Consider the following 24548-nt stretch of genomic DNA (forward strand, 5'->3'; position numbering starts at 1 on the left):
TATCTTAATAAAAATATATAATCAAGTCCAGCTCTTTCACCAAACAAACAAAATTTCTTTTGGAAAAGAGTTAGATACATTTTTTGCCAAGAGGTACAGACTTTATAAGTTTTATTTTCCTGAGAGCCGTTGATAAATAGGGTGATATAGTACATTCTGAATTATATTTGAAACTGGATATATGGAATAATGAGCCATATAATTCCTAAAAAATAAGTTTTCCAGTTTGGGGAAGAATAAATATTGTGTAACTAGTAATGATTCTAAACTTCTACAAGATGTCCCAACAATCTGAGTGTAGTTTTAAGCTGTAATAGATTAACAAGCTTAATAATAAACTTATATTGTTTAATAATAACTTTAATGGCTCACAACTTTACAAAGTCTTCAATTTCATGTATATTTGGAACTGGAAGGGAATCTAATTAGGTCATCTAATTCAACCCCATCATTTTATAGATGGTTAAAGTGAAGCTCAGAGAGATGAAATGATTAATCTAACGTTATATACATAGTAAGTAATCGAGTCAGGATTATAACCTAAGTCTTCCAACTCCAAATAGAACATTCTTTTTACTATACTATGTGGTCACCATATGGTCATTATTTTGTTTTGCATTGAAGTGTAGAAGGGTGATTTCTTATAAATGGTGAAGGTCTTCCAAATTCTCTTTTTTTTTCTTTGCAGATGACATTGTACCAAATTCATTAGGCCCCAAATATTGAAGAGTTTCTTTAATAAGATTTTCTTTTTATGATCAAATTGTTTTGACACAGCCTGGATAAATTTAAGAATTTTTTTTAATGAATTGAATTGAATTGAGTTGAACTGACAAGATCAGACAGATTTTACTCCAGTCTTAGATATAGTATGTTTTTAAGCATGGAATTCAAAGTATTTCTGAAAATAACACTGACATTTCATTCTAACCACTTCTTTAAACATCTTCATATATTAACTAAACCTATACTAAAGGCCTAGTTCAATGAACTTAGCATGGGTTCCTGAAGGCCAGGGTACCATAAACTCTAATAGGTCCTGCAAACCTGCAAAGGTTTCAAGGATGGTCAAAGAGACAGAATGTCATACAAAGACTGCCTAAATTTGGAGAAGTACTGAACCAAAGGAGATTGGCACCTTTGTTTTTTCCTTGTTAGTATACACCTGTCATTTTGTCAGTATAGGAGTTCCTAGTGTAGAAATGACCACTAACAATGCATATCTGAAACTGATCTATAAAAGCACAATTTTAGGTATTGGGTGATTAAGTTTGTAGCCATAGCAACTCCTGAAACTATCTACAAAGACAAGGCATGATTTCAATCTGGCTTGGGGGAGTAGTACTCATAATGATGAAATCATAGATCTTTGTATGTATCAAAAAATTATATATATATATATACACATATACATACACATATACATATACATATATATACATACACATATATACATACATATATACATATACATATATATACACACACACACACACACACACACACACACATATATATATATATATAAGAAAGTTTTAGATTTGGTCTAGAAAAAAAACAACAAACATCTACTGGTATCTGGGAATGTTATCTTGATTAGTTCTCACAGATTCTGGGCTTTTCCCCAGAACTGGTAATTAGCTTTGAGTTTTCTGAATAGAGGAAGGAAACTTAGCATAGCCGAATTTCTACAATTCTTTACCAACTATATTTCTTATTGCTCACCCTTCCATTGATCTATCATAATATTAATATGTATTTTGTTGTTCAGTAATTCAGTCATGAATGTTACCTCTTTGTGATCCCATGGACCACAGCAGGTCAGGCCTTTCTATCCTCCATGATTTCTCAGAGTCTGTTCAAGTTCATGTTAATTGTTTCCATGACACTATAGATCCATTTCATCCTCTGTCATCCCCTTTTCCTTTTGCATTCAAACTTCAACAACATCAGGAACTTTTCCAATGGGTCTCGTCTTCTCACAATGTGACCAGATTTTTTAAGTTTCAGCTTTAGTATTTCAACTTCCACTGAATAGTCTAAATTAATTTCTTTTTATCTATTTATTAATTTTCATGATTTAATATTTTATTTTCCCCCAATTATATGTAAAGGGAATTTTAACATTTGTTCATTTTAAATTTTGAGTTTCAAATTCTCTCCCTCCCCATTTCATTGAGAATACAAGCAATTTGATAAAGGTTATACATGTATAGTCATAAGAAACATATTTCCATATTAGTCATGTTGTAAAACAAAACAAAATAAAAAACACCAAACCCCCCCCCCCCAATCCAAGAAAAAAAGATAGTAAAGAAAGAAAAAGGTAACCTTTAATCTGCATTCTGATTCCATCAGTTTTTTTTTCCTCTGGAGGTAAATGGCATTTTCCATCAGCAGTCCTTCAGAATTCACTTGGATAATTGTATTGCTGAGAAAAGCTAAGTCATTCCCAGCCAATCATAATGTAATGTTGATATCATTATGTACAATCTTTGCTTGGTTCTACTCATTTCATTTTTCATCCATCCACATAAGTCTTTTCAGTTGTTTTTTTTTTTTCTGAAAGCATCCTGCTCATCATTTCTTTCTTTCTTTTTTTTTCCCTGGTAAATGGGGGTTAAGTGACTTTCCCAGGGTCACACAGCTAGTAAGTGTTAAGTGTCTGAGGCCAGATTTAAACTCAAGTACTTCTGAATCCAGAGCCAGTACTTTATCTACTGTACCACCTAGCTGCCCCCTGCTCATCATTTGTTATAGCATAATAGTAGTCTTTCACAATCATATAAAACAATTTATTAATCCATTCCCCAATTGATGGACATCCCCTCAATTTCTGATTCTTTGCCACCATTAAAAGAGCTGCTATAGGGGCAGCTAGATGGCACAGTGGATAGAGCACCGGCCCTGGAGTCAGGAGAACCTGAGTTCAAATCCGGCCTCAAACACTTAACTCTTACTAGCTGTGTGACCCTGGGAAAGTCACTTAACCCCAACTGCCTCACCAAAAAACAAAAACAAAAACAAAAAAAGAGCTGCTATAAATATTTTGTACATAGAGGTTCTTTTCCATTTTTTGTTTTGTTTTACCTTGTTTTTATCTCTTTGGAATATAGAACTCGCAGTGAGTGGTATTGCTGGTCAAAGGGTTGCATGATTTTTTGCTCTTTAGGTACAGTTCCAAATTGCTGTATAGAATGGTTGAATCAATATACAACCTCACCAGCAGTACATTAGTCTCAATTTTTCCACATCCACTCCAACATTTGTCATTTTTCATTTCTGTGAGAGTATTCAATTTGTTTGGTGGAGGGTTGTAGCTCAGAGTTGTTTTAATTTTCATTTCTTTAATTAATAGTGATTTAGAACATTTTATGATTATAGATATCTTTAAATTCATTGTCTGAAAACATCCTATTCATATCCTTTCACCATTTATCAATCAAGGAAAAGCACTTTCTTCTATGAATTTGACTGAATTCTCTTGAAAAATTAGGTATTCATCAGAGAAACTTGTGAATTTTTTTCACAATTATTACTGTGTATTTCCTTCCTTTCTTTTTTCCCCATTTATCCTCCTCTCTCTCTCCTTTCACCATGCCATTCTCAAAAGAATTTTGCTTCTGTTTTTTACCTACCCTAACCTGCCTTCTCTTCTATCCACTATTCCCCTTCCCCTCCTACTTAACTGTAGGGTGAGATGGAATTTTATACCCAAATGAACGTGTATATTATTCCCTCTTTAAGCCAAAAATCTAATGATAGTAAGGTTCAGTTGCTCCACCCTACCCCAATGTCCCCTAATTTCCCTCAGCTGTAAAATCTCTTTTGTGCTTCTTTAATATGAGATAATTTATCCCATTATGTTGCCTCCTTTCCCCTTCTCCTAGTGAATTCCTCTTCCTCACACCTTAATTTTATTATTTTAGATAATCATCTGATCATATCCAACTCACAACTATGCCTTTTTTCTATGTATTCTCCTTCTAACTGCCATAGTAATGAGAAAGTTTTTAGGAGTTACAATTATCATTTCCTCACGTAGAAATGTAAACAGTTTAACTTTATCGAATCCCTTATGATTTCTCTTTCCTGTTTACCTTTTTATGCTTCTTTTGAGTGTTGTGCTTGAAAGCCAAATTTTCTATTCAGCTCTGATCTTTTCATCAGGAATGCTTAAAAGTCCTGTATTTCATTGAATATCCATTGACCCATCTCCCCCCGCCCCCAAGTATTATACTCAGTTTTGCTGGATAAGTGATTCTTGGTTGTAATTCAGCTCTTTTACCTTCTGGAATATCCTATTCCAAGCCCTCTGATCCTTTAATGGAGAAACTGATAAATCTTTTGTTTACTGAAAATGGCTCCACAATATTTGAATTAGTTCTTTTATGGCTCCTTGAAATATTTTCTTATTGACTTGGGAGTGGTGGAATTTAGCTATAATATTCCTACTGATTCAGTCACTCGCAAGACCTTCTGCTTGTTTACTGGGGCCTTCTCTGTGTTGTCATGAACTGCCCTGGACTGTGCTCCACTTTTACCCTGGTGGGACAGATTTTTTCTACCAATCACCTTAGTTTTCTTGGGCTGGAAAATTGTTTCTCTCAATCCTTTTGTGGGTTTTGCTGCTCCAGTATTTGTTTTGAGGCATATTTTAAAGGTATTTGGAGGAGAATTTGGGAGAGCTCAGGCAAGTCCATATATATATATATTTATTTATTTATTTTCCTACCATCTTGGCTCTGCACACTCAGCTAAATTAATTTAAGTACTGACTAATCTGATCTCCTTGTTGTCTAAAAGGCTTTCAAAAGTCTTCTCCAGCACCACAATTTGAAAATGTCAATTTTGTGATGCTCAGTTTTCCTTATAGTCCAACTCTTAGAGCCATACATTGCTACTGGAAAAAAAAACAATCATTTTGCACATGGACTTTTAATTTTTTTTGTTTTTTTGAATATGGACTTTTGTTGGCAAAATGATATCTCTGCTTTTTAGTATGCTGTTCAGATTTGCCATAGCTTTGCTTTCAAGGAGTAAGCATTTTTAAATTTTATGGCTGTACTCATCATTTGCAGTGATCTTTGTGTCTATGAATATAAAGTCTGATACTTCTTCTATTTCTGCTCCCTCTATATGCCAGAAAGTGATGGGATCAGTTTTCAAGACCCTAGGGTTGTTTTTTTGTTTGTTTGTTTGGGTTTTTTGTTTTGTTGTTGTTTTTTTTTGTTTTTCTGTTAGGCTTCAAGCCAGCTTTTACACTTTCCTTTTTGATCTTTGTCAAGAGGCTTCTTAATTTTTTTCCACTTTCTGCCATAAGAATCTTATCATCTGCATATTTGTGGTTGTTGGTATTTCTCCTGGACACCTTAATTCCAGCCTTTGATCCATCCAACCTGTCTTTTCTCATGGTGTACTCTACATATAAATTAAATAAATAAGGTGACAATATACAGCTTTTTTATACATCTTTTCCAATCTTAAACAAATCAGTTGTTCTATGTTCAGTTCTAATTTTTGCTTCTTGAACCGCATATAGATTTCAGAGGAGACAAGTCAAATGATCTGTTACTCCCACCTCTTTTAGAACTTGCCACATTTTGTTGTGACCCACAGAGTCAAAGGCTTTCGTTTAGTCAATGAAGAAGAAGTAGATATATTTCTGGAACTCCCTTGCTTTCTCCATAATCCAATGAATGTGGGTAATTTGGTCTCTAGTTCCTCTGTCCCTTCAGAAAACAGCCTGGTAAATTTTCTGGTAATTCTCACTTCATATGTTGCTGAAGCCCAGCTTGCAGAATCTTACGCACAACCTTGCTGAAGTGTGAAAAGAACACAATTGTTCAGTAATTTGAATATTCCTTCATATTGCTCTTCTTTAGGTTGGGATATAAACTGATCTTTTCCAATTCATTATCCACTGTTGAGTTTTTCACATTTTTGATTGCAGCCCTTTAACAGCATCATCTTTAAGAACTGTAAATAGCTCAGTTGGAATTCTATCACCTCCACTAGCCTTATTATTAGCAATGCTTCCTCAGGCCCATTTGACTTTATTCTCCAGGATGTCTGACTCTAGATCAGTAACTACACAATCATGATTATCAACAATATAAGGATCTTTCTTGTATTGTTCCTTTGTGTATTTTTGCCACCTCTATTTAATTTCTTATGCTTCTGTTAAGTGTCCCTATCATTTTTGTCTTGTTCATGACCATTTTTACATGAAGCATTCCCTTTATATCTCTAATTATCTTTAAGAGATCTCTTTTCTTTGCCATTCAATTGTGTTCTTTCATTTCTTTTCATTGTTCATTTAAGAAAATCTTCTCATCTTTTCTTGGTATTCTCTGGCATTCTGCATTCAGTTGGGTATATTTTCCCCTTTCCCTTTCCTCAGCTACTTGCAAAGTCTCTTTAGATAGCCATTTTACCTCCTTGGCCTTCTTTTTTTCTTGGAATGTTTTTTGTTGTTGCTGCCTCCTGTGGACTGTGGTCCTGTGGACCTCTGTCTGTAGTTCTTTAGGCAACCCATCTACCAGACCTAATCCCATAAATCTATTCATCACCTCCACGGGCAGCTTCAGGTCTTGTTTTAACGGACTATAGAGACCCTTTCTACCTTTGGCTGAAAACTATATAACTAATATGATTTTTATATTTACCATCTGGTGATGTTCATGTATACAGTCACCTTTTGTGTTGTTGAAAAAGAGTGTTTGCTATGACCAGAGTTATCTTGACAAAACGCTATTAGTTTCTGCCCTGATTCATTATGTCAAGGACAAACTTACCTGTTATTCTAATTATCTTTTGATTTTCTATGTTATCATTTCAATACCATATGATGAATATGACATCTTTTTTGGTGTTATTTCTAGAAGGTCTTGTAGGTATTCATAGGACTGATCTGCTATGTTCTACTTAGCATCAGTGGTTGGATCAAAGATTTTTATTACTGTGATGCTGAAAGGTTTACCTTGGATTTGAATAGATGTCATTTTGTAATTTTTGAGATTATACCCCAGTATTGTTTTTCTCACCCTTTTATTATTGCCTATGAGGGCTACTCCATTTCTTCTAAGGGATTTTTGCCCACAGTAGTACATGTAGTGATCACTTGAATTAAATTTGCCCACTCTTCTCCATTTAAGTTCATTGACATCTAAGATGATGTTTAATATTTCCATCTCCTATTTGATCACATCTATTTTACCTTTGTTCATAGACCTTACATTCCAGGTTCCTATGCAATATTGATTTTTACAACATTATAGTGTCCTTTCATCACCATATGTATCTTCAACTGAGCTTCCTTTCAGCTTTGGCCCACTTTATTAGTACTAGAGCTACTTGTAGTTGCCCTCCACTCTTCTCTACTAGTATATTGGACATCTTCCAACTTGAGAGGCTCATCTTCTGATGTCATCTCTTTTATCATTTTAATATGGACCAAGGGGTTTTCTTGGCAAAGATACTGGAGTGGTTTGCTATTTCCTTCTCCAGTGGTTCACTTTTTGTCAGAACTCTCTACTGTGACCTTTCTATCTTAGGTCACCCTGCATAGCATAGCTCATAGTTTCATTTAACTATACAAGCCCCTTCATCATGACAAGGCAGTAATCTGGAGGTGGGATGGGGATTTAATATGAACACTGTCTTCCAATGATACAAGGGAAAAGAAAAGAGAATAAGTTTTTATGGTGACTACCTTGTGCCCAGGCAATGAGTTTAATAAATATTCCTTCATTTCACCCTCAAAACAACTCTAGGAGGCAGGTGCTCTTATCGTTCGCTTGAGGAAACTCAGGAAAACAGAGTTTGATTGACTTTCCTAGGGTCACACAACTAGTAAGTGTCTAAGGATGAATTTGAACACCGGTCACCTTGACTCTAGGATCAGCACTCTATCCACTGTGCCTACAGATTGCTACCTATTAACACATTCTGATCCCACACAACCTTTGTTCCTGTCCCACTGCAAATCAATCACAAAGAACCCATCCAACATACTGGAGGTTTGCCTTCAGAGTGTTATCAGTTAAGCACTCAGGCTCTCCTCTGTTATCCTTCACTCTTGATATCTGACCAGCCCACCAACTTTCATAATCTTTCATTTGCTAGATTATATATATATATATATATATTTTATGACATTTTATGTGTGGAAGCTATCATTGGAAATATGTTATATCTTATATATACCTATAATACATGCCTCCATTTCTCTTTGTATCTCCTACAATTTTGCTTGCTTAGAGATTGTGATGGTCTTATTCATAGCCACGTAGCATCACTGAGAGAATTGTTGTTTGTTACTTTTTAGTAGTTTCAATTATGTTTGATTCTTTGTGACCTGATTTGGGTTTTTTTTTGAAAAGATACTAGATAGTTTTGCCATTTCCCTATCCAACTCATTTTACATATGAGGAAACTTAGGCAAATGGGCTTAAGTGACTTGCCCAGGGTTACATGGCTAGTGTCTGAGACAGGATTAGTGTTTCAAGTCTAGCACTCTAGTCATCCTTCAACTTAGCTGCTTCCTCTCAATGATGTACCAGTATACATTATGTACCAAAGCTAAGCAGGAATTTATATCATATATACACATATATCCTATAATGTGTATACATATATCAAGAGAGACATATGTGTACATAGACAAAAGGAGGTAAAATATAAATTTCTTTGTGTAAATTTTAAATTCCTTCCCAACCTGGCCCCAAACCCATCTTCCCAATCTCATTGGACATTACTTCCCCTCCCATATGCTGCAATCTAGCCAAAATGGCCTTCTCTGTTCCTCACAGGTGACACTTTATATCTCATCTCTGTAGCTTTGCACTGGATATCCCACATAGTTGAAATCACTCCCTCCTTATCCCTGTCTCTAATAGTCCTCTTCATTTTTTATGAATCTCAAGAACCTTATGCTTCATGAAGACTTTCTCTCTTTTTTTTTTTTTTTTAGTGAGGCAATTGGGGTTAAGTGACTTGCCCAGAGTCACACAGCTAGTAAGTGTTAAGTGTCTGAGGCCGGATTTGAACTCAGGTACTCCTGACTCCAGGGCCGGTGCTTTATCCACTGCGCCACCTAGCTGCCTCCTCATGAAGACTTTCTTGAGCTTCCTAACTACTGAGTGCTCTCCTTTCCAATTTTCCTTTTATTTAACTATTTTGCATGCATATAATCTACTTACTTTCCATTCATGCTGTATGTATTTTTAAGTACTTGTTTTCACCAGAAAGCACTTTGAGAGTTGGGATCTTTCATTCTTTATAATTGTTTCCTCAGTTCCTCAGAACATAGTAGGACCTTAATGTATATTTGTTGATTGATTGATTCCCTTATAATATAATCTTATTGTATGAATCACATAGTTCTTGCTATTGTAGTTATATGATCTACTTCATTGGACAATACTGTGGGTGTATTTGTTTCAATAAACAATGCTTTATTGATTGTAGTGATATAGTATATAATTATAAATACTTTAAAGATCTCAACTATACTAGATTAAGCTGAATGTGTAACACTAACACACACAAACACACACACACACACACATATACACACAGTGGAATAAAATGAGATAAACTGAATATCTACTAGCCAAACAGCCTGATCTTTCTTACCATGGGCTGTCCCATGGTAGTTATAAACTGTTTGATTCTGGGATTCTCAGAAGCAAAATCTGACAGATGTACCACATTATGCATGTAGCTCTTTTATGACACGGGCTATTGTCCACTGGAGACCAAACAGACACCACTAAGATCACTTCACCTCAGACCACAGATCTCACTCATGATGCAGGCCCCACAGGAATTCTCCCTCCAAGAAATCATGATTCTCTCTTTCAGTCTGTTATCTTCACCTCTCCCTCTCTGAGGGGAGGAACAAAGACATGAAGACCAGCTAGAGTCACAGAGATGGAGTATTTGGTCATTCATTTACTTAAAACAAACTCAAGATCTATCAGATTCAGAGTTGTCAATTTCCCTGAAGCTCTTTCTCCAGTTAATTCAGATTTTACAAAAGAGTGTACATGCAGACCCCAAAAGCCAAGTCTCAATGTCTGTCTGTCATTTAAAGTACCTTTGGCTCCTTTGAGAAAAGATGCTATATACATTTAAAATAATAATAAAAACAATAAAATAAAAAGACTGTGGGTTTTCCTTTAAGAGTATCATAAGCATAGTTATAACCACTGGTTTTGTTGCCTTAGTCTGGATCCCCAGTGATTTCTAGAGTCAGGCAATACTATATGCTTTTACCACCAGGCCCCTATGCAAGTTTATGGGGGTACTCCTTGGAGAGTCTCAATAAAGTCTACTTATTCAAACAACAAACTTTATTGAAAGTCTTGTAAGGTATCGCTCTGAAGCTGTCAGAATCTTTTAACATTGAGTGGATTTTGTGTTTGAAAATGAGTGGAAAAACAGCATTGAGAATGATTTTTGTACTGCTGGCAGACCATAGGAACAAAAAATGTTATGCCAGGACAGACATATTTTTGTTCCTTATTTATTACATTTTTAATAGAAACTCGGTGCAGGCTTTATCTGATGTCATTTGGTTTAAATTCCATGGTACTTTTTGTATTTGACCAAATTCCCTTATCTCCTACTTGCTTGTGTTCTGCTGGGCCAGCATCCAAGCAGCTGATATACTTATCTGCAGTTTTATAATAAAGTTTGAGCTTCCACAGAGTGAAAAGCAGAAAGAGACAGAAATAACTATTCCTTAGATACGAAACATACCAGCTGCCCGTGTCCATCATGTGCTTCTGAAGCAACTGTCGGTGTTCTCAGCTGACTTTAGACATCCCAATGCTTATTTCCATTGAGTCCAATGGGTCATGTTGCTTCAAGGGCTGTTGTCATAGGGTCTTAGTTCTTTGTAGACCAAGAGTCAGAGGACAGGAGTCATGAGGAAGGGGGAAAAAAAGATTACCTGAAGATGACCTGTGTCACCAAAAGGTAGAACAAAAAACAAATAGTGATATCTAGATAGGCCTGTACTTTTCCCCTTTTTAAAAGAATTTGACTCAAATGTACTGAAATTCCCTAAATAAATTAATTATAAAAAGAGACATGATTCTCATTAACTTTAATATAGGATTATACTTTATCCAATTTTAATCCATATAAACTCTTAGCACAGTACCTGGTATATAGTAAGAGCTTAATAAATATTGGTTCTGATTGTAAACAAAATTGGAATCATAGCCATCCTTTTAGGGTCCAGGTAGAAGTGATTTTTCACTATCAACTCTGATGGTCCCTTGTTTGTACTTTTCATATGCAATTACCACATTTGATTTTCTATTAAGTTATTTGTTTATATGTCTTATTTTTCAGGGAGAATAATTTATCTTTATATTCCCTAGTAATTGATAGAGTGCTGCCCTACCTAGAGTAAACATCAGAAAAATGAACAGAAAACAATAAAAATAGTTCACATTTGTATGCAATTTAAAGTTTTTAAAGCTCTGAAAAAGTGCTATTTGACAGGAGTAGCAATTATCAACAAAGTTGTTTAAAAAATAAAATTGTCCAAAATGGTTCTAAAGGATGGGTCACTGAAAAAATGTTAGTCTTAGAAATTTCAATGGTGCAAACTATTCAGAATAGTTGTGACTATAAGATGTTGCCTTCATAGAGGCTTTACATGAAGGTAATTAGAACTTGAGTATATATTTGAATATATGTTGAGGCTATGGTGGTCTTTTTCTCCAGTTAGGTGGTTCAATTAATAGACTGCCAGGCCTAGAATAAAGAATATCTGAGTTCAAATCCAGCTTCACACACTTACTACTTGTGTGACCCTGGGCAAGTCACTTAACTCTGTTTTCCCCAGATTCCTCATCTGTAAAATGAGCTGCAGAAGGGAATGACAAACCACTCCATTATCTTTGCCAAGAAAACTCCATGAGGGGTCAAGAAGATACCACTGAAACAACTGAACAACCAAAACAACAGTAACAACATCCCCATAACATTAGTCTATGAGGAAAAGAATTATGTCTCTATTTGCCATTATTCACAACTTACTTTAGTAAGAAACTCTGTCATCTCAAGTGTATAGCAAGCAAAACAATAACTTCATGGCCTAAAGGCAAGGGGTTAGTGCAGATGGTCTCTTAAATTTCCCTCTGGCTCTGGGGCCTATGATTGTATGGATCTAATCATAAAGGGTTGTTTGTACACAGAGGCATTGGATAAGGCTAAAAGAAAGATTCACTCAATCCTTTCAGACGATCTGCATTGCAAACATACACAGTGGAGACCCAGCAGCACAATCTGGGGTAAGTTGTAGGGAATTAAAACATCTGATTCCATTAGTCAGTCTAGTCATAGCCAAAGCTTATACACAGCTATATTACGTGGTGGGGAAAACTGGTGAATTTTTGCTCTGATACAAGAACAATTTGGTGGTTCTATGAAACTCTGATCCCTGAAACTGACAAGCTGACAATTTTCACTGGTAGTAAATTTACCAAAACTTCCTTTTTAAATGTTCATAAGGAAGATGGAGAACCTCTCTTTCTCCCCTTCCCATTGCCGACAGATGTTTTGCTTCTGTGACAGAGTACAATAAACCTGTGAAATAATGAAGGTGGAACTGGCACTGAAAAGCAGGCTACTTTTGAAGAGAACAAACTGATTGGATTATTTCCTGGATGTTATGCAGTGACAGAATGTGACAACTATACCTTTTCATTTCCTATACAGCCTCCAGGAGATGGAAGATTTAGTATCCTTTCGTATACTTTTAAGTCTAAGAAACTTCTCCTTATGGCTTCTTATGAGTCCTGGAGGCTGGGAAAGAAATCAAGTTGCTTTATATTTGCAGCAAAGACCCATATTAAGTTCCTTCAATTTGGGCTAGAGATGCTGGTGGCACTTTGCAAATGTCAACACTGACCTGCCGAAGTTGTACATCTAAAGCTCTAAGCACGCCTTTCGTGTCAGCAAATGAGGTATTTTCAATCCCAGTTCCCCATTTTTGCAGCTTTGCCAAGTTCCAAGCTGAGACTGTCAACATTACTATAACTTGTGATCTTGCACAGCCATCAGTTTAAAACAATTTCCATACACATTTATTCAGACCTAGATGCAAGCAGGAGGTCCCAAAGGTGACAGGTCCTTGCATTACTCTAATCCAGTTACCACTGAGTTAAAATGCTTTCATTACAGTTTCAAAACCCCAGGAGAAAATAACTATGACAAGATCAGGTCTGCTTATTATGTTTTAAAACAGATCTGACTATAGGAAATAGTAGCAAGACTGAACAAGTCATATTCTTACATATTTCCTTTCTTTCTCTGCTCATGATTCATTTAAAAAAATTTTTTTTTTAAATTTTGACTATCCTCAAGGGGTTTCCTCCTATACTGATAAAGTTTTAAAAGAACTCTAAAAACAAAACGAGTTCTCGATTTCAAGCCCTTTTAGAGTCTTCTTTCCCACATTCATGCACTTTGACTTTCTCCTAAACCCTTAAGAGGGGGTACGTCTTGGTTGTCTAAATCAGCTCAAGAAAAGTAAACAAAAACAAACATTAACATCACAAATCATCACTTGCAAATCCAGAATAAGATTTTTGAGGAGATAGTTTGACAAGGCTCAATTGTGTGTGTGTGTGTGTGTGTATGTGTGTGTGTGTGTACACATATACAGCATGTCCCAAAAGTCTTAGTGAAGTTTGAGGGGGTTTTCTAAATATGTAAACACATACATATAATAGGTCATACATTCATATTTGAAGAGACATTCAATCATACACCATTTAATGAGCATCAATGCATATAAACTAACTTTTTTCTGCAGGGTATTGGGGGGTTAAGTGACTTGCCTGGGGTCACTCAGCTAGTAAGTGTCAAGTGTCTGAGGCTGGATTTGAACTCAGGTCCTCCTTAATCCAGGGCCGGCTCTATCCACTGCGCCACCTAGCTGCCCCCTAAACTACCATTTTTAGACAATTTAGGCTTAACCTTTTCGAAGTAAAATGTTTTAATTAAAAATATATAGGAAGAAATTTCACTAAAATGCATTATACACATCCCTTATTCCTTCTTAAAGAACACATGGCAAACACCTAAAGGTAATAGAGTGTTATATCTACATATATATGTATACATATATAATTGTGTTATATATAACATATAAATGATATATATACATATATATGTATATAAAACAGAAATAAAGACAAACAGGTATATACACATGGATATAGGTAGATATAGATAGATAATGGAGGCATAGGTATGGGTATAGATATACACACATAAATACATATACATACATACACACATATATACACACACACACACATATATATATATACATATATGTATACATATACATTCCAATGCATCCATGCTTTTTAACACTTCTCACACTAGTCACCACCTGACTTACTAGAGATCAAATGGTCCTTGGAAAACAGCTGAAAGCCTCTAAGTGGATTTTTCTAAAAGCAGAAAATTTCTAAAATGATTGTCACAAAGATGGCACACTTAAAATTCTTATGTTTCACTCTGTAAGGGAGGGATTAAAGCTTTCCTCAGAGCCTACCAATTCCAAATTTGCATGCTATTCTCTCAAGCTTTTCTCAGGTTTACATAGATATAAAAAATTGGAAGACCCGCTGGCTGGAAAAGATCTGCAAGTAGATAGCAGAAGTAATAGCTGCCCAACAGATACCAAGTAACAAAATGGGAAAATAAAATTCAATATTGTAACCTACAACAATAACTAATGGCTGTAAAGATAACCTTGTATCATCAAGAACACTTTTAATTTTTTTTTTTTGCTGTATAATGCATTAAAGAATGAATAGTATAATAATAATTTTTTTTTAAATTGGTTCCCAAAAGAAGAAACGTGTAAGTGTAACAGAGCTTTGGCTCATTCCTAGATTACCTAATGTGAAGGTCCCCACATTAGAAATACCAGAGACCTACTTTGGGAAGAAGAATCCTGAACTGAAACACCATGTGGGTGGCAGTGTAGCCTGAACAAGCAGGTTCGTTAAATCTATCGACTAGAAGTCTCCCTCTTTCCTTTTGGTGGTGTCCAGGGGAGGAGTCATTCATTCACAACAAGGACACTAAGATAGCTAGCTAGCTAGCTATATGTATTGCTAGATGGATGGATGGATTGAGGGGAAGGGCCACCTTCCTTTTTACTCATCAGCCCTGTGGCCCCTGAGAAACAAGTTTCAGTTTTTAGTTTTACTTGTCTTTTTCAGTACTTTGAACCATGAAGACCTTGGAATCCAAGATTCTAGGTGAAAGGTTATAAACAACTTAGCAGAGAAACCCTGAAAAGCCAAGGTCCTATGACACAAGGTCAGAAAGAATTTGAACTTCAAATTTTTAGAAACTAATGTTATATAGAACCAAATTCAAAGGTGAACCTAATCCTCCCCCTATAGGAGACTGACGTGGTGTCAAGGGGATTGTGTTCCTCAGAAGGTTTGGAGAAAATGTTTGGATGCTTATTGTTGCTATGCCTTTGAAGCAAATATTTTCTTGTAAAGCTAATCATAATATAAAGTAGTTGAATTAAACTAACGTGCTCATGTACATAATTGAAGGAACAACAATCAGTAGGAGTTTGAGCTAATGGAAGAACAGAATCATCTCCCCTATCTGCTCACCTTCCCCCCCCCCAACCATCTAAGGGTACTGGAGAACCCTAGGAGAGTGTTGGAAATGTAATGCACTTTGGCTTTGAGCAGTAGATGGGTCAGAGTAAGGAGTATTACAATTTTTAAAAAGTTTCCCATCTCTAGTGATGCTCCTTAAATGAGTTGTTTTATATTATCATTGATATATCCTGCAATGCTACCAAGAGTCAGAAGGGACCTCTTAAAGATCATTTATCCATAAATCAATAAATCATTCATTACATGCTTACTTGTGCATAAGACACTGTGATAGAATCAAATATAAAATTGTCTGTATGGGGTTCAATCGCCTTTGTAACCTAGCCTCACTCTTACCTTTCCAGTCTTTCTTCTTATTCCATACTCCCCTCCATGCACTCTGATTCAGTGGCTGACTTCCTGCCAGTTATAGGAATAAGATATTCCATCTCTTGGCTTAGGCATTTTTTTGGCTTTTACCCAGGCCTGAACATCATCCCTCCTCAACTCTGCCTACTAACTTCCTTGGCTTCTTTTAAATTCCAACTAAAATTCCATATTTTATGGAAAGCCTTTCCCAAACCCTCGTAATTCTAGTGCCTTCACTCTGTTAATTATTTCCAATTTATACTGTATATAGCTTGCATGTGTATATACTTATATGTGTGTGTATATATAATATATAATATATAATATATATATATATCTATATATCTATATATATATATATATATATATAATATGTGTGTGTGTATGTATGCATGGTGTCTCCTTTATTGATGGTGAGCTCCTTGAGGACAGGGTCTGTCTTTTGCCACTTTTTCTATACCCTGTGCTTAGCACAGTGCCTGGCACATAGCAGGTTCTTGATAAGTGTTTATTGTTTGACTAATTGATAGGCACTAGAGATAAAAAAACGAAAATTAAATTGTTGCTGCACACAAAGAGATTAACTGCCTACAGGAAGAGGCAACACACGAAAAACAATAATACACAAAACAAATATGTAAAGGCTTCATGTACATTGTGACATTTGAGCTGAGGTTTGAAAGATACTAGAGATTTGAAGAGGCAGATGTGAGGAGGGAGTAAATTCAATGAATAGAGGGAGAGTTTATGTGAAGGCATGAAAATGGTAGATGGGATGTTGTATGTGAGGAATAGCAAGAAGATCAGTTTGGCCTGAATTGTAGGATGTAGGATGTGTAAAGGGAGTAATATATAATAAGGATGAAAAAGGATGTCGGATGCCAATAGAGAAGACAATTGAATGATAAATGGAGACTTTGTACTTCACCCTGGAGGTAGAGTTTTGTTTGTTTGTTTGTTTTTGTTTTGTTTGGTTTTTTCCTAGCAGGGGAATGACATGGTCAGAACTGCCACTTCAGCTAAAGGGTCAGGAAAGTGAATATCAATGGTTATACAAATTGTAGGCAAATTTTGGTCTACAACCTAATATCCAGTCTACTCTTCTTTGCATTATATCATAGTTTCACTTTTCTTTGAAGTTCAGTCTTCCTATAGAAATTTTTGAGTTTTTTGAGCTAAGTGCTTCTGAATTTCATCTAGTAATATGTTAGGTAGTATAGTGATCATTATGTTATAGTTCCTGCTATCTAGGGTTGATTGACTAGAATATGTTTGTAAGTATTTGTTCCTCTGTTTTGTGTGTGTGTGTGTGTGTGTGTAGATATCTCTGGAGAGAAAAAAAATAAAATGCACATGGATTTCAAAGTTTCACACAAGTGCTTCCTGGTTCTACTAGAGGCCTATATCAATTAGAGAAACCAGAGTGTCATAAGAACAGGATAATAAGGGGCAGCTAGATGGTGCAGTGGATAAAGCACCGGCCCTGGATTCAGGAGGACCTGAGTTCAAATCTGGCCTCAGACACTTAACACTTACTAGCTGTGTGACCCTGGGCAAGTCACTTAACCCCAATTGCCTCACAAAAAAAAAGAAAAAAAAAGAAGAGGATAATAAGATCTTGGATGCTGAGTAAGATCTTCTAGGTCATTTATGCTGTACTCTTCATTCTACAGATGAGAAAAATGAGGCCCAGAGAAGTTGATTAATTTAATCTCAAGTCATCTAGAATACTTTCCACTGAAACATGTTGGTGATGTATTTGAAACTGGTACAAGTGTATTTTTCCTCTCTTGAAAAAAGACAGAATACAGCACTTTCACATGGATCTCTTTGGTAAAGGCAATACCCTAATCATCCTCTCACCTCCCCCCCCCCATTCATGCCTTTAGGTTTGTTTTTTCCTTAAATGGTATTGAGACATTCTTAAAGACCTGGTTGCCTCAGGAAAGGTAGAACTGTTCATCTCCCTTCCATATTGCCTGGGTTCAAAGTAGCCACAAGGAGAGAGAAGAGTTCTCATACATTTATCTGGTGTATCTGAATGAGAATTTCACTTATCTGAATAAACTCAAGGAGTTTTTAATGCCTATCCTTGTTGAATATTCTTCTCCTGCTATGATCAACTAAATCTCTTTTTCTTAAATACTGAATGACCTATGAGCCATGAGTGTCAAATTTTGTTCTAGTATCAAACTTAAACTACTAGGGGACTGGCTTGAGTCAGCTCAAGCCCAGAACAATATCAATCTACATATGTCTCTGCAGCATCCTGGGAAGATTTTACCTAAAAATCCTAGAATTTTCCTGGGAAAATAACATTCAAGGCACAATTGTAGAAGTCTATAGAACTTAGACATGAAAGAGTCCTTAGAAATCACTTAGTCCAGCCTTTTCATTTTACAAGTGAGAAAACTCTGGCCCAGATAGGAGAGAGTATTCAAAAGTCACACAGCAAATAGTAGAAGACATAGGTGTGAGAATCTTTTTTGTTTGTTTGTTTGGTTGGTTTTTGGCGGGGCAATGGGGGTTAAGTGACTTGTGCAGGGTCACACAGCTACTAAGTGTCATGTCAGAGGCCAGATTTGAACTCAGGTACTCCTGAATCCAGGGCTGGTGCTTTATCCACTGCGCCACCTAGCTGCCCCTATAGGTGTGAGAATCTTATCGAAAAAGAAGCATGATAAAATGATTGAAATCCAACAAATCTAATCTTAATTTATTATTATTATTATACAGCCATGCTTTATTTGTTTGTTCATTCATTTATTCCTTCCTTCCTTCATTTATTTATTTGATTATTGATTGATTTTTGCGGGGCAATGAGGGTTAAGTGACTTGTCCAGAGTCACACAGCTAGCAAGCATCAAGTGTCTAAGGCCAAATTTGAACTCAGGTTCTCCTGAATCCAAGGCTAGTGCTTTACCCACTGTGCCACCTAACTGCCCCCAAACAGTTACATTTTAAACAAATTCTTAATCTTGTGTGTGTGTGTGTGTGTGTGTGTGTGTGTGTGTGTGTGTGTGTGAAGTGAATCCCTTTGGTAGCTTGGTGAACTCTATGGACACCATCTCAGAACAAAATATTTTCAAATGCACAAAACAGAATACATAGGATTCCAATGAAAAATAATTCTGCTCAAATTCAGTTGATCACATATACTTTTTAAAAAAAAGTTCATGGAGTGCAGGTTAAGAATTCCTGTGCTTTACACTAAAAGAAATACTTACATGGAAAATAAGTCACATGTCCCAGATTCCTCTGGCATTGACCAGTTACTTAAAATACTTCCTTTTTCCCCTCTAATAGTGAAAAGATAGCAAAAAGCAGAGCAGGACCTGGAATCCGGGATTTCTGACTCCAGCTCTTTCCTCTATTGCATTGCTGTATTTTTTATAAATTACATGGGTGTTATAAGCTCCACCAACATTTAAGCTTGAAGATAAAAAGATGAATAATTGTCTTATGAAATATCTTCACAGAAGAATCTGACATAGATGTGGGTAGCCCTTTCTATGAGATTATTCCAGCATGTCTCTTATACAAGCATAGAAATGACTTAAGGAGCATCCTGAATTTGGAAAGCAGAACCACAGTCAAAACCTTGAAAGTTTGTTGTTTTGCCATCTTTAATGGATGTTTAATACCATGCTAAATCATCATACGCCCCAGCTGCTTCCTTCAAGTTGGTTGAATGCCGATATTTTTTGTTGCTTATAAAGTCTTTGTTAATGTGAATATTGCAAAAATTATCCTAAATAAACAGGCTGTGTCATCAGTATTGAAAGGAAAGAATATATGGATTAGTGTATAATAGCATGGGTTAGAGAGAAAAATGAGTCACAAAAGTAGCTAGTTCAAAAGACTAAATAACTTAATCATTATCTGGATCTCTGACTTTGAAAGCCTCACTTTTCATACAGGATGCCTAGAATTTTAAAATGGTTATGTAAAGTCTCACTTCAGGACTGGGAATTATATGTTTAGACCATATCTATATTTTTCAAAGTCCAATACTGTGGACAAAGTATAGACTATTCCAGTGACTTCTATCATTGTTTTATATTTTTTGTCCCTAGCACCTAACACAGTGCTTGGGGCATTTTAGGCTCTTAATAAATACTTGTTCATTGATTGAATTCATTCTGAGGTATTGAAATTAATGGAATATAATGTAGAAAGTAGAAAAAAAATCCTTTTGGCTACTAAGTGTAGAAACAACTATCATATCTCCCAGAAAGGGGCACATAATAAAAAAGGGAACATTTAATTATTTATTTTTTTTCTTATTTGCCTTAAAGAATCTTCCAAGTTACCTGAGAGATGCATTTTAGGGACTTGAAAAACTGTACTTACATGGAACAGAAAAAAAGATGTGTCTACTTTCTGAGAAATTAGATTGCAGGGGAAATTACTATGATATAGAAGGCTAATTCTTATGAGAGAGAGAGAGAAAGAAAGAGAGAGAAGAAGATATTGAAATATAATTAATTTCCTAAGTTAATATTGCTAAGAATCATAGTAAATGAGTTTAGCCAGAATGAATTCACAGAATTAATTTGAAAAATGTCAGCTCAGATATTCTTAGCTTTTTTCCTTCACTGAATGTCAATATGTTAGTTATCAATGAATCATATATTGATAGAATCATGGATTTACAGCTACAAGGGATCTTAAGGGACATTGAGTCCAGGCCCCTTTTTTATGGATGAAATACCTGAAGTATTAAGTTTGACTTTTCCAGAATCACACAGGTAGTTAGTGTTTGAGGTGGATTTGAATTCTGATCTTCTTGGCTCAAAGTATGCTCAAATCATGCTTCCCTACCCTCTTTCTTCCTTCTCCGCAATACCCTGCTGCTCACACCAGAAACCATGTTCTGAAGGAACTTCCACCCTGGCATCCTCTCTTGATTGGAAACTGACTTTCCCTGAACATTTTCAGAAAGAACCCAGCCATGCTTTCCATCACCCCTTCCTTTCCACCAATCTCCTTCACAACCATCTTCCAACTAAACTTTCAACTCTTCCCATTAGTTCTGGACTCATGGATAGAAGCTCAACTGTACCTATTGTTCTTGGATGAGATATCCCAATGTACTCCCTTAGGGTCCCATTAATCATCCCTGTTACTTTTAGTGCCAAGTCCTAATCACCACTCCAGGAAAAACAAAAGTAGGCACAATACACTTATAAGTTTGATCTATAGTAATACTTTTAACATAATTTTCTTAAGTCTAGATAATCAACAAGTCAATAAATACCTAATTTGCAGAATTTGGGAATTTGGGGATTTAAATGCTTAATATTTTTAACAGAAAATTTAACAAATGGTTCTTACCAAAAGCTGACTCTAGTAAGCCTTGGTCTATTGTTTCCTCCATTCCAATATGTTTCTTGAAAAAGGGGAGGGCTATCTTTTTTTTTTTAATTTTTAACCCAAGTGCTTATCACAGTGCATGGCACATACTAAGAACTTGATAATAATTTTTTCACTCACTCACTCACCTACTTCATTCATTCATTCATTCATTCATTCATTCATTCATTCATTCATTCATTCATTCATATGGCTATTCCATCCTGTCTCCCCTTCAGTGAATGAGGTGTTTGTAAATGCTAATGAGTAGGGGATTCACTGCAACTAACTCTAAATAATTTCCAAAGCTAACCCCCTGGAAATAATATGATTGTGTTGCAAGACCTATGAGAAACAGAATTAAAACCAAAATATAAGGGGCAGCTAGGTGGTACAGTGGATAGAGCACCAGCCCTGGATTTAAGAGGACCTGAGTTCAAATCCAGCCTTAGATACTTAACACTTACTAGTTGTGTGACCTTGGGCAAGTCACTTAACCCCAATTGCCTCACAAAAAAAAAAAGCATAAGTTATTGATGACAATACAAATTTATTTCAGAAGGTTTATACAACTCCTATTTTTTATTACAAAGATTTAAAAAATTCTTGTCCTACAGGTTGATTACTGATGAATTTTTATTGCAGATATAATCTTCCACAGGTCAGTTTTGTTTAAGAGAACATCTTACTGTAAGAAGAAATAGGATCATTAAATGTAAATACTAACACCTTCTTGACTCTACCTGTCTAAGTTCCTCTCTTCTGTTCCTCCCTGTTTTGACATCAAAACTGCCTTGTTTTGTCAACTTTACAGGAGACAGATAAGGAAGGCAGGTATGTATTTGAGTAAGCAGTAAGTCTCAAGTTGTCTTGATATCTGCCAATAGCTGAACAGCCTTCTTTCATTTTTTAAAAGATTCTGAATTATTTTCACATGTACTTCTCCTGCTATCTAGCTTTATCAATGTAGACAAATGTAATGTTTCGTAGGAAATATAATCTGGATTGTTTGTGGATTTTTGTTGTTTTATTTTTTTAATGCTACATAATTCTCTATCATGCTTTCAGCCAATTCTATGATATCATATAAATTCTCTCAATCCTCAAATTTCAGACTGACTTCTATAGGACTCCTAATATTAAAGAGCCTGTCTATCACTACAAATTGGAAACAAAAACAAAATAGACTATCAAGTGCAATTTGTCTTTATGGAAATATATGAAGCTCTCAACATTGAATGAAGCAATTAATGAACAAGCATTTATTAGATGTTTATTATGTTCTAGGCAGTATGCTAAGGAAATAGAAATGTAAATTAATATTCCCCTTTTAAATACTCACTTAAATACTTTGTAAAAACCAATGGACAAAGTGTTTTTGTCTGTGACTTCACTAGTAGTAACCCAAACTGATTTAAGCTATCTCCGACACTGTGGACACAAGTCAAACCTTCTATGAGAGCTAAAAGATGGCTAAGATATTTTTCCTCCACCATTTTGCATGCTGGACAGTGAATGAGCTTAGAGTAAATAAGGTTTAGAGATATCCTGAAAGAAGCCTTTAAGAACAAAAGCAAGGATAACAGATATCCCTCAATACTTATAATATAATATGCTACAGTGGCATGTGAATTATGTGGGAAGAGCAAACATTTTGATATGGTTTCATTTTGTGACAATAGTGTTTCTGCTAATACTGCCTTGATTCAGGGCATGATACATTTTGACAAGTTTAATCCAGTTTTAGTGGGCTTGCCCACCTGTAGTTAGTTTTCTTTCATCTGAGTGATAAATTTTCTGCTATTCACACATATTTTATTACTCTTATATTGCATTTTTAATTCTATGGCTTTCAACAATGAATATTACTCAAAATGTAGTATGCAAAAATTGTAGTTTAAAAAGGGAAAACTTCAACTATTTTAGATAGCAATTACTGGAGCAACTATAAGTGTGGGGAAATGAAGCACTTCAAGGATCATTCAAGTCCACAATGAAACAGGATACATCAAGCACAAGATAAAGGGTAATCTAAAACAAAAACAAACAAAACAAAATTAATGAAACAAGAAATGGCAATATCTTAAAAAAAAAAAAAGAATCCTTAGAATACAAACAAAGCTATTTCAGAGGTACCTAGAAGCTGGATAGGTTGCCATTGATTCCCTTACAGTATATTATAAGCTTACTCAAGTGGAAAAACAGCAAAAAGTCAATAAAACCAAACAACTACAACAACTGCTAACTATTGCTCTGAGGAAAAAGGTTTGTGATGGGCAAGACAACAGAAATATGACTCAGCTAAGATGATGAGTTGACTAGGAGTAGAATGGTTCTGCTATAATATAAGTACCAAAGCAAGGATGAGAAAACATGCAAAAAAGGGAAATTTGAGGGAGGAAAAAAAGAGTACTTGCATTTTTTTTCCAGATCAATTCCACATAGAGAAATAATCAGAAACCTGTATAAATAAATACAGAAGGAGTATAGCCAGAAAAATCTGGCCCAGGAATATTACATAAAGCCAAGGATATGTGGTACCTACAATCATGTTATTTTGACTCTAGACTGAGGTTGGGAGTCTGAGGAGATCAGGTGGTGAAAGTAGCAATGAAATTGGGCCCCAGTTCATGCCCTAGAATTTTAAGCATATAGTTCTGAATCACCAAAGAGAACCTTGAAAAACACACAGCATTTTGTATTTAGAGGAAATGGTGGCTGAACCCTATTTAATTGAAATCAAGAACAACAACAACAACAACAAAAAGACTCATTATTCCTTCTATGAGTATACAGAGCCTACACGTTACAAAAAGTCCCAATTCAAAAAGACTTGGAAAAATGAGTAAAGAGAAGAAAACACCAATGATGAAAAAATATTATAGATCTAGTGATGCCCAGGACAACAACTCAGACAAAGTTAATACTTTTTAAAAATATATAATAAAAGCCTTAAACCAAAATTGTCCTTTGCCACAAAATAATTCCTGGGAGAAATGAAGCATGAAGTCCAGAAAAAATAACTAGAAATGAAATCAAATAGCAGAAGGAAATGGAAAGACAATTAAAAATTTAATATGAGTTGCAAAATCTTATTCCTTTAACAAGTATCCTTAAAAATTGGATGGCTCAAACATAAATCAGTGACTACGTAAGATA

This window comes from Dromiciops gliroides, chromosome 2 (assembly GCF_019393635.1).
Source record: "Dromiciops gliroides isolate mDroGli1 chromosome 2, mDroGli1.pri, whole genome shotgun sequence".
NCBI lineage: Eukaryota > Metazoa > Chordata > Mammalia > Microbiotheria > Microbiotheriidae > Dromiciops > Dromiciops gliroides.